This window comes from Petaurus breviceps, unplaced genomic scaffold (assembly GCF_028583685.1).
Source record: "Petaurus breviceps papuanus isolate PSGF00001 unplaced genomic scaffold, PetGlider_PUasm1.0 151, whole genome shotgun sequence".
NCBI lineage: Eukaryota > Metazoa > Chordata > Mammalia > Diprotodontia > Petauridae > Petaurus > Petaurus breviceps.
Window position 1 is genome coordinate 28,083,019 of NW_027185712.1, and position 10,256 is coordinate 28,093,274.

The 10,256-nt window shown below is 39.1% G+C and overlaps 1 pseudogene; it reads left to right on the plus strand.

The window, feature by feature from the left end:
* The first annotated feature begins 1,582 nt into the window (after positions 1–1,582).
* LOC138153415 (small ribosomal subunit protein mS40-like) lies at positions 1,583–3,109 on the plus strand (annotated as a pseudogene).
* The last annotated feature ends 7,147 nt before the right edge of the window (positions 3,110–10,256 follow it).

A 10,256-nucleotide genomic window follows, 5' to 3' on the forward strand; every position in this document is an offset into this window, starting at 1 on the left:
AAGTTACCTTTGGCTTCTCCTTATTTTTTTGTTACCTAGGATGGTGTATAGCAATATAATTTATCAAATTAATGAGGAATCTCTTAGAAAGCTTTTTTTTAGTTCTTAGCTGCCTTCAGTCATTTTTTATGTGCTCTTTGATTTAGGTATATTGCTATGTAGCTTTGGATATATTATTTAATGCGTATTATTAGTAGAAATACCTTATGAAATATTTTTACTACTGACTTCATTTGAATTCCCTCTCTCTTTCTCCTTGGTGACAAGTATTGAGTGTGGGGTGGGGTGATCTTTGTTTTGTCCACTTAGATTAGGTACATGCACATGGATCTATCTAGATGTGGCTTTCAAGGGAGGCAAGAACAGATATCTTTATTTCTCTTTCTCTAAAGGAGACTTTGTCTCTAGCAAGGAGGGGAAGCAAGAAATTGTATTCAGAGACTGGCCACCCTGTTCTCCTTAGAGAGAAGGATTGCCAAGATAGAATTGTATCTGTATGCTCCCTTAAATATTATTAATATAGGAGAAGTAATTATTAGGTTCAAGCTAAGCTCATGATTGCTGTTCCTTAATGGGGAAGGAGTGCCACAAGCTCTATGTGAAGATCTGATCCCTTTCCAACAAATTCTAATTCCACAATGAACACATGTATAGCAAATAGCAAATTCTTTTATTCAAGTTGATAGCAAAATACAAATTAGAGAAAATATACATAGGAAGATTTATGCTAAACAAAATGAATGAATGGCCTCTCCCATTGAGTGCAAGATAGCTCAACTAAGACAAGAAGTCCCACATAACACCCGATGGAAAATCCTCCAAAGTTTCTAGAGTAGAAAGCTGAGAATAGGGACATGATCAAAGTTCTACATGTTACCTTCTTTCCAGAGACTTTTTCTCCCTTTGCCAATCTGAAGAGAAGGTAGAATGGTCATCTTCTCTCTAGAAACTAGAATCCCGAATAGCCAGTATTTTTCTTCTCTCTCCTTTTCATCAACTCTGCCTCACAGATGTGAGACATTGAATAATCAGTCTTCTACCAGTGATGAGAGAGTCTTATACAATTTACCTTTTGAGTCAAGGCATATAGAAGCAATATAGGGGCTGGGGGTGGAAGGCAATGGGGTGGAGTCTCTTGTCAAATGGAGGCATAAACTAGACTTTGGTATTTGGGGAGAATAACCAGTAAGACCCCCTGTTTATTTCCAGAGTAAAATTAAATATAATTCAGCAAATATTTATCAAGTTCTGACTGTATGCAAAGCATTGAGGAAACAATTATGGATTCAACCTAGACCCCAGTCTCAAAAAAATTACAATCTAATGGTGAGAGATATGTATGCTAATAACTGTGATTTAAGAAAGAATAGAATAACTACAAGGAATTACTAGCAATTAGTCGGAGTACTTGGAGTGGGGAAAAGATCACTTTCAGCTGGAACAATGATCAGGAGGGGCTCCATGGTGTAGGAGCACTTAAACTGGGACTTGAAGGAAAATAGAAATTTCAAAGGGAAAAGATGAAAAGAGGGAAACTATCCTAGGTGTGCAGTGAAGAATAAGAGAGGAGCTCCTCCCGTAACCATACACCAAGACGGCAACCCCTCTCCTAACTCTTCTGTTTAGATGGCTCTTGGGCCTCATACCTGTCAGAGGTGTCAACTAGGTGCAGGCTACTCCCTGGCCTCTATGCACCAAAGCTCCCCTTGAGGAAGAATCTTCCATTCCTGTCTCCCTCTATCAGGATGCTCCTTGGGAATATCTGAAAACTGAAGAATACCTGGCTCCATGTGGTATCCCACCACAGCGAACCCGTAAGACATGCATTCGAGGGAACAAAGTTACTGGGAACCCTTGCCCTATCTGCCATGATCAGAAGCTCAATGTGGACTTTAGAAATGTGAAGCTCAAGGGGCGGCCAGGTGGCTCAGCGAGTAATAGCACCGGTTCCAGTGTTGGGACGACCTGGAGATCGAATCCCGGGCTCAGACACTCAGCACCACACCCAGAAATAACTGTCCGGGTAACCTTGAGCAAGTTACTTAACCCCAATTGCTTAAAAAAAAAAATAAATAAATAAATAAAATAAAATCTTGGGGCGGCCAGGTAGCACAGCGAGTAAGAGCACCGGCTCCAGTGTTGAGAACACCTGGAGATCGAATCCCGGGCTCAGACACTTAGCACCCACCCAGAAACACCTGGCTGTGTAACCTTGAGCAAGTTACTTAACCCCAACTGCTTAGGGGCGGCCAGGTGGCTCAGCGAGTAAGAGCATCGGCTCCAGTGTCGGGATGACCTGGATCAAATCCGGGCTCAGATACTCAGCACCACACCCAGAAATAATAACTGGCCGTGTAACCTTGAGCAAGTTACTTAACCCCAATTGCTTAAAAAAAAAAAAGACATGTGAAGCTCTTGGAACAGTTTGTGTGTGCTCACACAGGTGTCATCTTCCATGCCCCATACACAGGTGTCTGTATGAAGCAGCATAAGAAGCTGACAGAGGCTATCCTGAAGGCCAGAAACCATGGTTTTCTCAGTTACCACATCCCACTGGTACAGCCACGAGATACTGATTTCAGCAACTCCCATGGAGCTGTGAGCTGTACCCCAGTGGCTCCTGCCCTAACTGCAGGTACCTCCTGGTATCCATGGTACAACTGACAGCAGCCACCTGAGAGAGAGCTGGCTCATCTTCGAAGCCTCTATCGAAGCCATCTTAAGGAAGAGAGTGGACCCCCACCAGAAACGATGCCCATACTTTCATGTCAAATCTACAAGTGTCCCCTAGAAAGGAAGTGGTGGATATACTCTGTGGTGCTCCAGAGCTTAAGGATGGATGTTGGAAAGTCCTGATGCCTAAATTGAACTGATTTTTATCCCTACCCTTTATAGAAATGGGTAGTATAATGGCAAGCTCTGACCTAGAGGAAAAGAGAAAACAGGGAGAAGGTAAAATGAAACATTGTCTGAATAAATGTTTTTGGTCGACTTCACTTCATGCTGCTTCCCCCACCCCATATTTTTTAAGTTTCAGGGGTAGGGGGTGCCTAATTTGTCAAGTCAACCCTTTATAATAAAAATTCTTTTATTAAAAAAAAAAGAATAAGAGAGGAGATGGCAAGACATCTGTAAAATGAATAGGTTGGATTGGATTACCTTTTAAATTAATTTCTGCTTTCTATTTATAATCCTACTGTATGACAGTAGGCTGGAATATAGTGCTGTAATGAAAAATCAGCAAGTGAGACCATTAATTATTTTAAGTGGAGTTTTAATTACCGGCAATTGTCAGGGGTGAGCACACCCAAATCAGGCAGCCTCAAGATGCATATTCTCAGAGCTTTTATAGATAAAAGCCACAACATAACTGTTAACAAAGGGAAACCACAACTTGAGCAATCAGGGAAAATACAGAAGCCAAAAGGTGGCAATCAGTTTGCTGTATCCTAACGACCCATTTGTTGCCCAACTGAAAGTCCCCAACTAGCCAGGAAGGGGGGGAGGGGCTATGGGTTCTAGGTGGCAGGTTTGGTCAGATCTCCTAAGTGGACTTTGTTTTGGGCAAGCCTCCTAGGCAAACTTGTCCAAGAAGGGAGAGATGGGGGAGGTTTACAAAATGGTGGTTATAACAATAGAATATGTAGAAGGAGAAAGAATCTGAAATAAAGCAGTAGACTTTGAGAACCAGAAGAGTTAATATTATCATGGAATTTTGAAGTTGGAAGAGACTTCAGAAGTTATCTTAGCACAACTTGTTTATGAACAGGAAATTTCTGTACAACATTCCTGACAAGTGTTTATCTAGCATCCCCTGATTAAAAACCTACAATGAGGAATAACCTCTTATCTTCCAAGGTTATCCATTTCACTTTTGAACAGTTCTAATAGAGCCTAAATTTGACTCTCTCTTAGTTAACATTGCTCCTGTTTCTATCCTCTCCTTCCAAGAAAAAACACGTCATAACTCTAGGAGATGACAAGTCTTCAACTTTGTGTAAGGGTATATGGCAAAACCTACCTTTTCCAACTTTGATCAGACACATCTCTATATTGAGCCTAAAGGGGACTGAGCAGGTAGCAGAGACAATGGTCTTGCTGTTTGGGCTTAGTTTATCTCTCTACCTTTTTTCTATCTAGGTAAGAAACAAGCTTTTAGGGGCAACCAGGTGGCTCAGCGAGTAAGAGCACTGGCTCCAGTGTCGGGATGACCTGGATCAAATCTGGGCTCAGATACTCAGCACCACACCCAGAAATAACTGGCCGTGTAACCTTGAGCAAGTTACTTAACCCTGATTGCTTTAAAAAAAAAAGAAATAAGCTTTTAAACCAAGGTTTAATAACTAAAGAAACCCATACATCAGAGCACTTTCAAAGGTATTGGGAAGATGACAATAGTATGGTTTATATTCTAACTTTCATATGTAACACTTGGGAGTATATGGAATGATCACTATAAGCTAAGGTAAGATCTCTGACTCAGATTCAAACACCTCACTAGAAAGAAAATCCCAAAGAAATGTCTAAGACTGAGGATATTAGCTACCTGAGACAGCCAAGTTCGCACCAGGAGATTCTAAGGAACAAGTAGGTGAAACTTTGTGCTACTCCTTATACAAGAGATTTCCCCCCTCTGTATTTTCCCTGGGGGAAATGTCTATGTACAGGTTTTAAGCTAAAAGAACATGGTAGCACCCAAAGCTAGAAGTAGTAGAGACTGTGGCAAAGAAGAGCAATATTCACAGACTCTTCTGAAAGTGATTCAGCAGAATAGCATTCTATTAAGATGAATTAGGCAACAAAAACTATGAGATTAGCCTGGGAGCAGGTCCATCAACCGGTGATGAAAAAACTGTTGTCATTGGGAGAAAAACAAAAACAAAACACACAAAATTTCATTTTTGCCTTTGCATTCCCAATGCCTAGAATAGTATCTGGAACACAAAAGGTAGTTAAAGAATGCATGTTGATTCATCACTAGAAAATATCAAGAATCTAACGACAAAAGCATGAGTTGATATGCTTTGACCACACACATACCCTATGTGGGCATTCTTTCATATAGGTACCCTTTTCATGTGTTCTTTACATTTGTTTCTCCATGTGTGTTCCTTATTTGTACCCTTTCTTCCCCCTAATGTTAGGTACACTACATATTTGTAGGAAAAATATCTTAAATTTCTACTTTTCTTACTATACAATTTCATTAAATTACTTTGTTTTAAAATAATATTCTCTAGCTGATTACTAAAAGTATATATATATATATATGTGTGTGTGTATACATACATACATATATGTATGTATGTATGTATATCAATCAATGGAGGTTCAGTTTAGTGGATGAAGACCCATGGAATACCTTGAACCTGGATTAGCTCTCTGCTCAGTAAGATTTCCTGTGACTCAAGAAGGGATGGGGGTGGCAGGACAAATGCCCCCAGTTTCAAAAGTTATCCTCCTCCATCTTGAATCTTACAGAGTAGGAAGCCCCTAAAGGGTGTTGAGTAATATAATCAGAGCAGTGTAATCTGAGAGATTATTCAGGCAGTGATATGTAGGATTGATTAGAGTGAGGATAGACTAGAAGCAGGAAGGCCAATTCAGGGCTATTTCAATGTGCTAGGAAGATTTTAGGAACAGACTTCCTTAACTTCCTTTAGCTATTTTGTAATTATCAACTATTACTCAACTTTTGCTGTTTGGGATAAGGAGATAATTATTTACTAATAATTTACCTCCCTCCTATTCAAGTCTCCCATAAAATACTAAAGAGGACAATATAGCTGAGAAAAGAGAGAAGTAATGAGTGATGTCCCTGGATTGAGGAGGTAGATATTTTTCTCCCTAAAAGTGTTGGATTACCTCGATTCAAACTTAGTTTTCCCTATGAAGTGACAGCATCACATAATTGTCCTCAGACCTGGCATAGGTATAACTTTGCTTAAAATACTAAGATGGAACTAACTAGCCTCTGTCTATGTTTTTGTCCAATCCTTCTCTATATGTAATGGGAATGTAAATTTGAAGATCTTCCCTACCCCTAGGCTAAAGTGCACCTGGAGCCTGGGCTGGGAGGCTTGTTTTTCAGCAGATACTTCTTGATTGCCCAGTGAGTCAATAAGGTTGTTACATTCTCTGAGCCAGGAGAAGGCTGTATAAGCCCTGATGTGTAGCTTTGTTTTGGGGCTCACTTTGAGAAGTGTTCTGTGATTTGATCTGGATTCTGGGAAGCCGTTGTCCAGAGCCCCCCGGCTTTCAAAAACCCAGATGTAGAAACCCAGATGTTGATTTGGTATGGATGTAATGTTTGGACAGTTTGGAAAGCTGTCTACTTGATCTGTTTCTTTCTTGATAATTCTGCCTGTATACTTTGAAATTCAGGGTGCTGACCTTTTTCCCCTGAACGAGGTGAACGAGGTAAACGAGGTATGTCTGACTGATTAAAGTAAGCTTGTTAACCCATTTTGAGTTGCTTTCCTTTATCAAAGCAGATCCAAGAACCTGTATGGGCAGCCACCCTGAGGAGGCTTGGGGTGCTTGCTGCTACACTATATTACTGAATTCCTTTCTACACACACAAGACATGTCTCATTCCTCCTTTCATATTTCTCCACCCTCTTTTCAGGTCTTCCTTTCCCTCATCCTCATATTTTCTGCTCTTATTTCTCCCTTTTCCCTCTCACTTCCCTTCCTTCAATATTATTCTCCCTCATATTGGTTCAATGCCAAAGTGCCTGTGGAACTTTGTCTCAAGTTAGAATCAACTGGACTTAGAGGAAATAATCTAATTTACTTCTGTTTAATTTAAAAAAAAACACACTCAGAATATTTTTCTATCACATACTAATATGCCTTAAGATCACTGGAGAAAGGGCAACACATTAATTTTAAAATTATAAGTAGAAGCATGAAGGGGGAAGTCTTGGTGATAATTTACGTTAAATTATTTTTGTCATCCCTAGAAGGAGTTTCCTCAAACTCCTACAAACTCACTACTTTCCTTTTGATTGAGGATTCAGCATTAAACCTTGTAACAAGCACTAGGCACAAAACTTGAGTTCAGATTCCATCTTTGACACTTCACATGTGCAATCTTGGACAAATTATTTAACTTCCCTGGGCTTCAGTTTTCTCCCTTGTAAAATTACGGTGCTAGACTAAATGGTCTCTAGGGTCCCATGTTGCTCTAATTTTATGATCCAGGACACATTTCTTTTTTTATTTGTTCAGGTTGTAAATATTTATTATCAACAAAGTAGTATTATGAACAATGTGCAGAATTTATCATATAGGTTTTCTTGAAATGGAAACTTACTGTTTTACATTGAATCTTCTCATGTTTTGCTGTGAACATAGAAATGTTCTCTTTTTTCTTTTCTCATTTTGTATTTGTTTAAAATAAATAAAAAACTCTGAAAGAGAGAAAAAGAATAAATTATGGAAGTTTGTTTTTCCTTGACCATATGAGAAGCAGCTTATACATCCAAAAGAGAGCTAGATTTGAAAGGGAGAAAAGAGATAGAGACTATACCTGAGTTTCCTTGATGAAAGGAATTGGGATGAGGAAACGCCTTCTGACAGTGCAAGTCATTTACTAATGAGCTGCTTTGAGCCAGCATGTGTTATTATGCTTCCTGGTCCTGCTGGATGATAGTAGAGGCCAGCACTACTGCCCCTGAGGAGGATAAGATCTAAAACTCAGGTGCAGTTTTTTTTCTACTATCTCAAAACAGGTGCTAATAGAGCTGCTATCATGCTGTATTTTACTGCAGTAGTAGTAGTAGTAGTAGTCGTAGTAGTAATTGACTTCTGTTTCATTAAAAAATGTATGCTTGGAATATTATATTATCATATACTAATATGCCTGGAGATCACTGGAAAAAGGGCAACACATTAATTTTAAAATAATAAATAGAAGCATGATGGTGCAAGTCCTAGTGATAAGTTACATTAATTATTTTTGCTCCCAAGGAACCACTGTTTTCCAAATATTTTGATACTGCCAACATTGTCACTGCTACTAGAACAAGGTAGAGCAGTATTATATCCCCCTTATCGTTCTACCGTTGGTGTCTTAACATCATGGCCTGAGCTATCTGCTCATCCTCTATAGCTCTTTCAAACTGAGGCTCTAGTAAGAGAGTCCATGCCCATCACCAGCTGTCCAGGTGATTATTCTACACATGGCTGAACAAATCACTCAGAGCCCAAAGAGTCAAACACAAAGTCATTCTACTAAAAACATATTCCTGGTAGAAGCAGTTTTCAAAGTTGTTAAAGAAGACAAAAAGATGAAGTCAAGGAGGTTCACTGCAGTCTCAGGAATACCCCACCACAGTCCTAACATCTGCTTTAATATTATTTTTTACCAAAGGACTTCATATAGAACAAGTAATGGCAAATGTCCTATGTCTGATATTGAGGAAATAAACTACTAAAGGTTATAATTATAGTTAGATTTCAGTAAGCAATTTGTCAGATTCTTTTCTGCTATCTTTGTGGATAAGATGGGATAAGACGTGGATAAGTGGACTAGATATATAGTATATAAAGTGGATACAAAGAGTAGCCATTAATGGATGGTGAGAGGAAAGAGTTCTGTGATGAAGTAACCCAGGGACCTGACTTTAACCTCTTGCTGTTCAACATTTTTATCAATGACTTGGATAAAGAAGACATTTTTGGTCAAATTGGCAGATGGTTCACAATAAGTAGGGAAAGCTTACAAGTTGTATAACAAAGTCAGGATCAATAGTTTAGTACAGGGATGGGGAACCTGCAGCTTCTAGGCCACATGTGGTCCTCTAGGTCTTCAAGTGCAGCCCTTTGACTGAATCCAAACTTTAAAGAGCAAATCCCCTTAATAAATGGATTTGTTCTATAAAACTTGGACTCAGTCAAAAGGCTATAAAAGGACCTAGAAGGCCACATGTGGCCTAGAAGCTTCAGGTTCCCCATCCCTGACTTAGAATGACATAACCAAATCAAGTCAGATGAGATCTAGTAGGGATAAATGTAAACATATATACCCATAATGTGTATATAACTTTACATTGGGTATCAACTTCACCAAGTAGGATGGACACACATGACTGGGTAGTTCTCAGGAGAATAGTCTGGGGATTTTAGTGGCCACTAAGTTCAACATGACAACAGTATGATTTGGCAGCCCGAGAAGTTAATTTGTCTTTTAGGCTGCATTAAGTCAAATAGTGCCAAGAAAAAAGGGAAATAACAATTTTACTGCAATCTGCACTACCCAAATACCATCTAGAGTATTGCACTTTATTTACCACTTTTTAAGAAGGACAATGGCAAGCTAAGTGCATTCAGAGAGAGCAACCTGCCCTGTAAGAGTATTGGATTCCATGCCATGAAAAGATCAGTTAAAGAATTTGTGAATGTTTAGCTTGAACATGTGACATTTTTGTGCTGGAATTTGGAGGAAAAAAATCATATGGAAGAAGGACTAACCTTGTTCTACTTGGCTCCAGAAATCAGAACTGGGGACAGTGGTTAGAAATTGAAAAGTGGCAAATTTAAGTATAACATAGTAAAAAACAATTAGAGCAATGTAGAAAGTGGAATTTTCTCCCTTAAGGGGCCAGTGGGTAGCTCCTTAATGAATGCCTACCACATACTGGCTGAATGTTCTCTTGTCAGTGTGTTAGAGGTGACTTTTTTAGGGAGGAAAAGGGGGAGGTCTAGTATCATTTGCATTAGGTGGCCTCAGAAGTTTCTTCCAACTCTGAGATTCTGTGAAAGAAATATAAACACCTAGGTATATCTTGGCACCTTTTCTTACTAAAGCTCAATTCTTTACCCTTATTCTTTACACATAGGAAAATGAGATTTTGGCCTGTCAGAGGCCCCCAGCAAGCTTGGGATCTAAATGTGTTTATAACAAATTCTCTTGATCACTGCATCAACTGAGAGCCTTTTAATAACATAAGCTTGTGGCTAAACAGTGCACAGCTCTGATTTTATGTCTTGGCATTAAGAGAGATGCCACTACCTGTTATCAGCAGCTTTTGTTTCCTGAAGTGAGATGTTTCTTTTTTTTTTTCCAGATAAGAAACAGAAAAGTGATTAAAACCTTGTGACAGTCTCCTCTCAGTTGAGTGGGGGGAGGAAGCAGTGGGTGGGAAAAAGCTTCTTCAGCAATTTAGTTATTTATTCCCTGATTTAACTATGCCTTAAAAAATATTTCATTATTTTTTCCAATTTTCAAACCCTTATTTTTACCTTTCCAT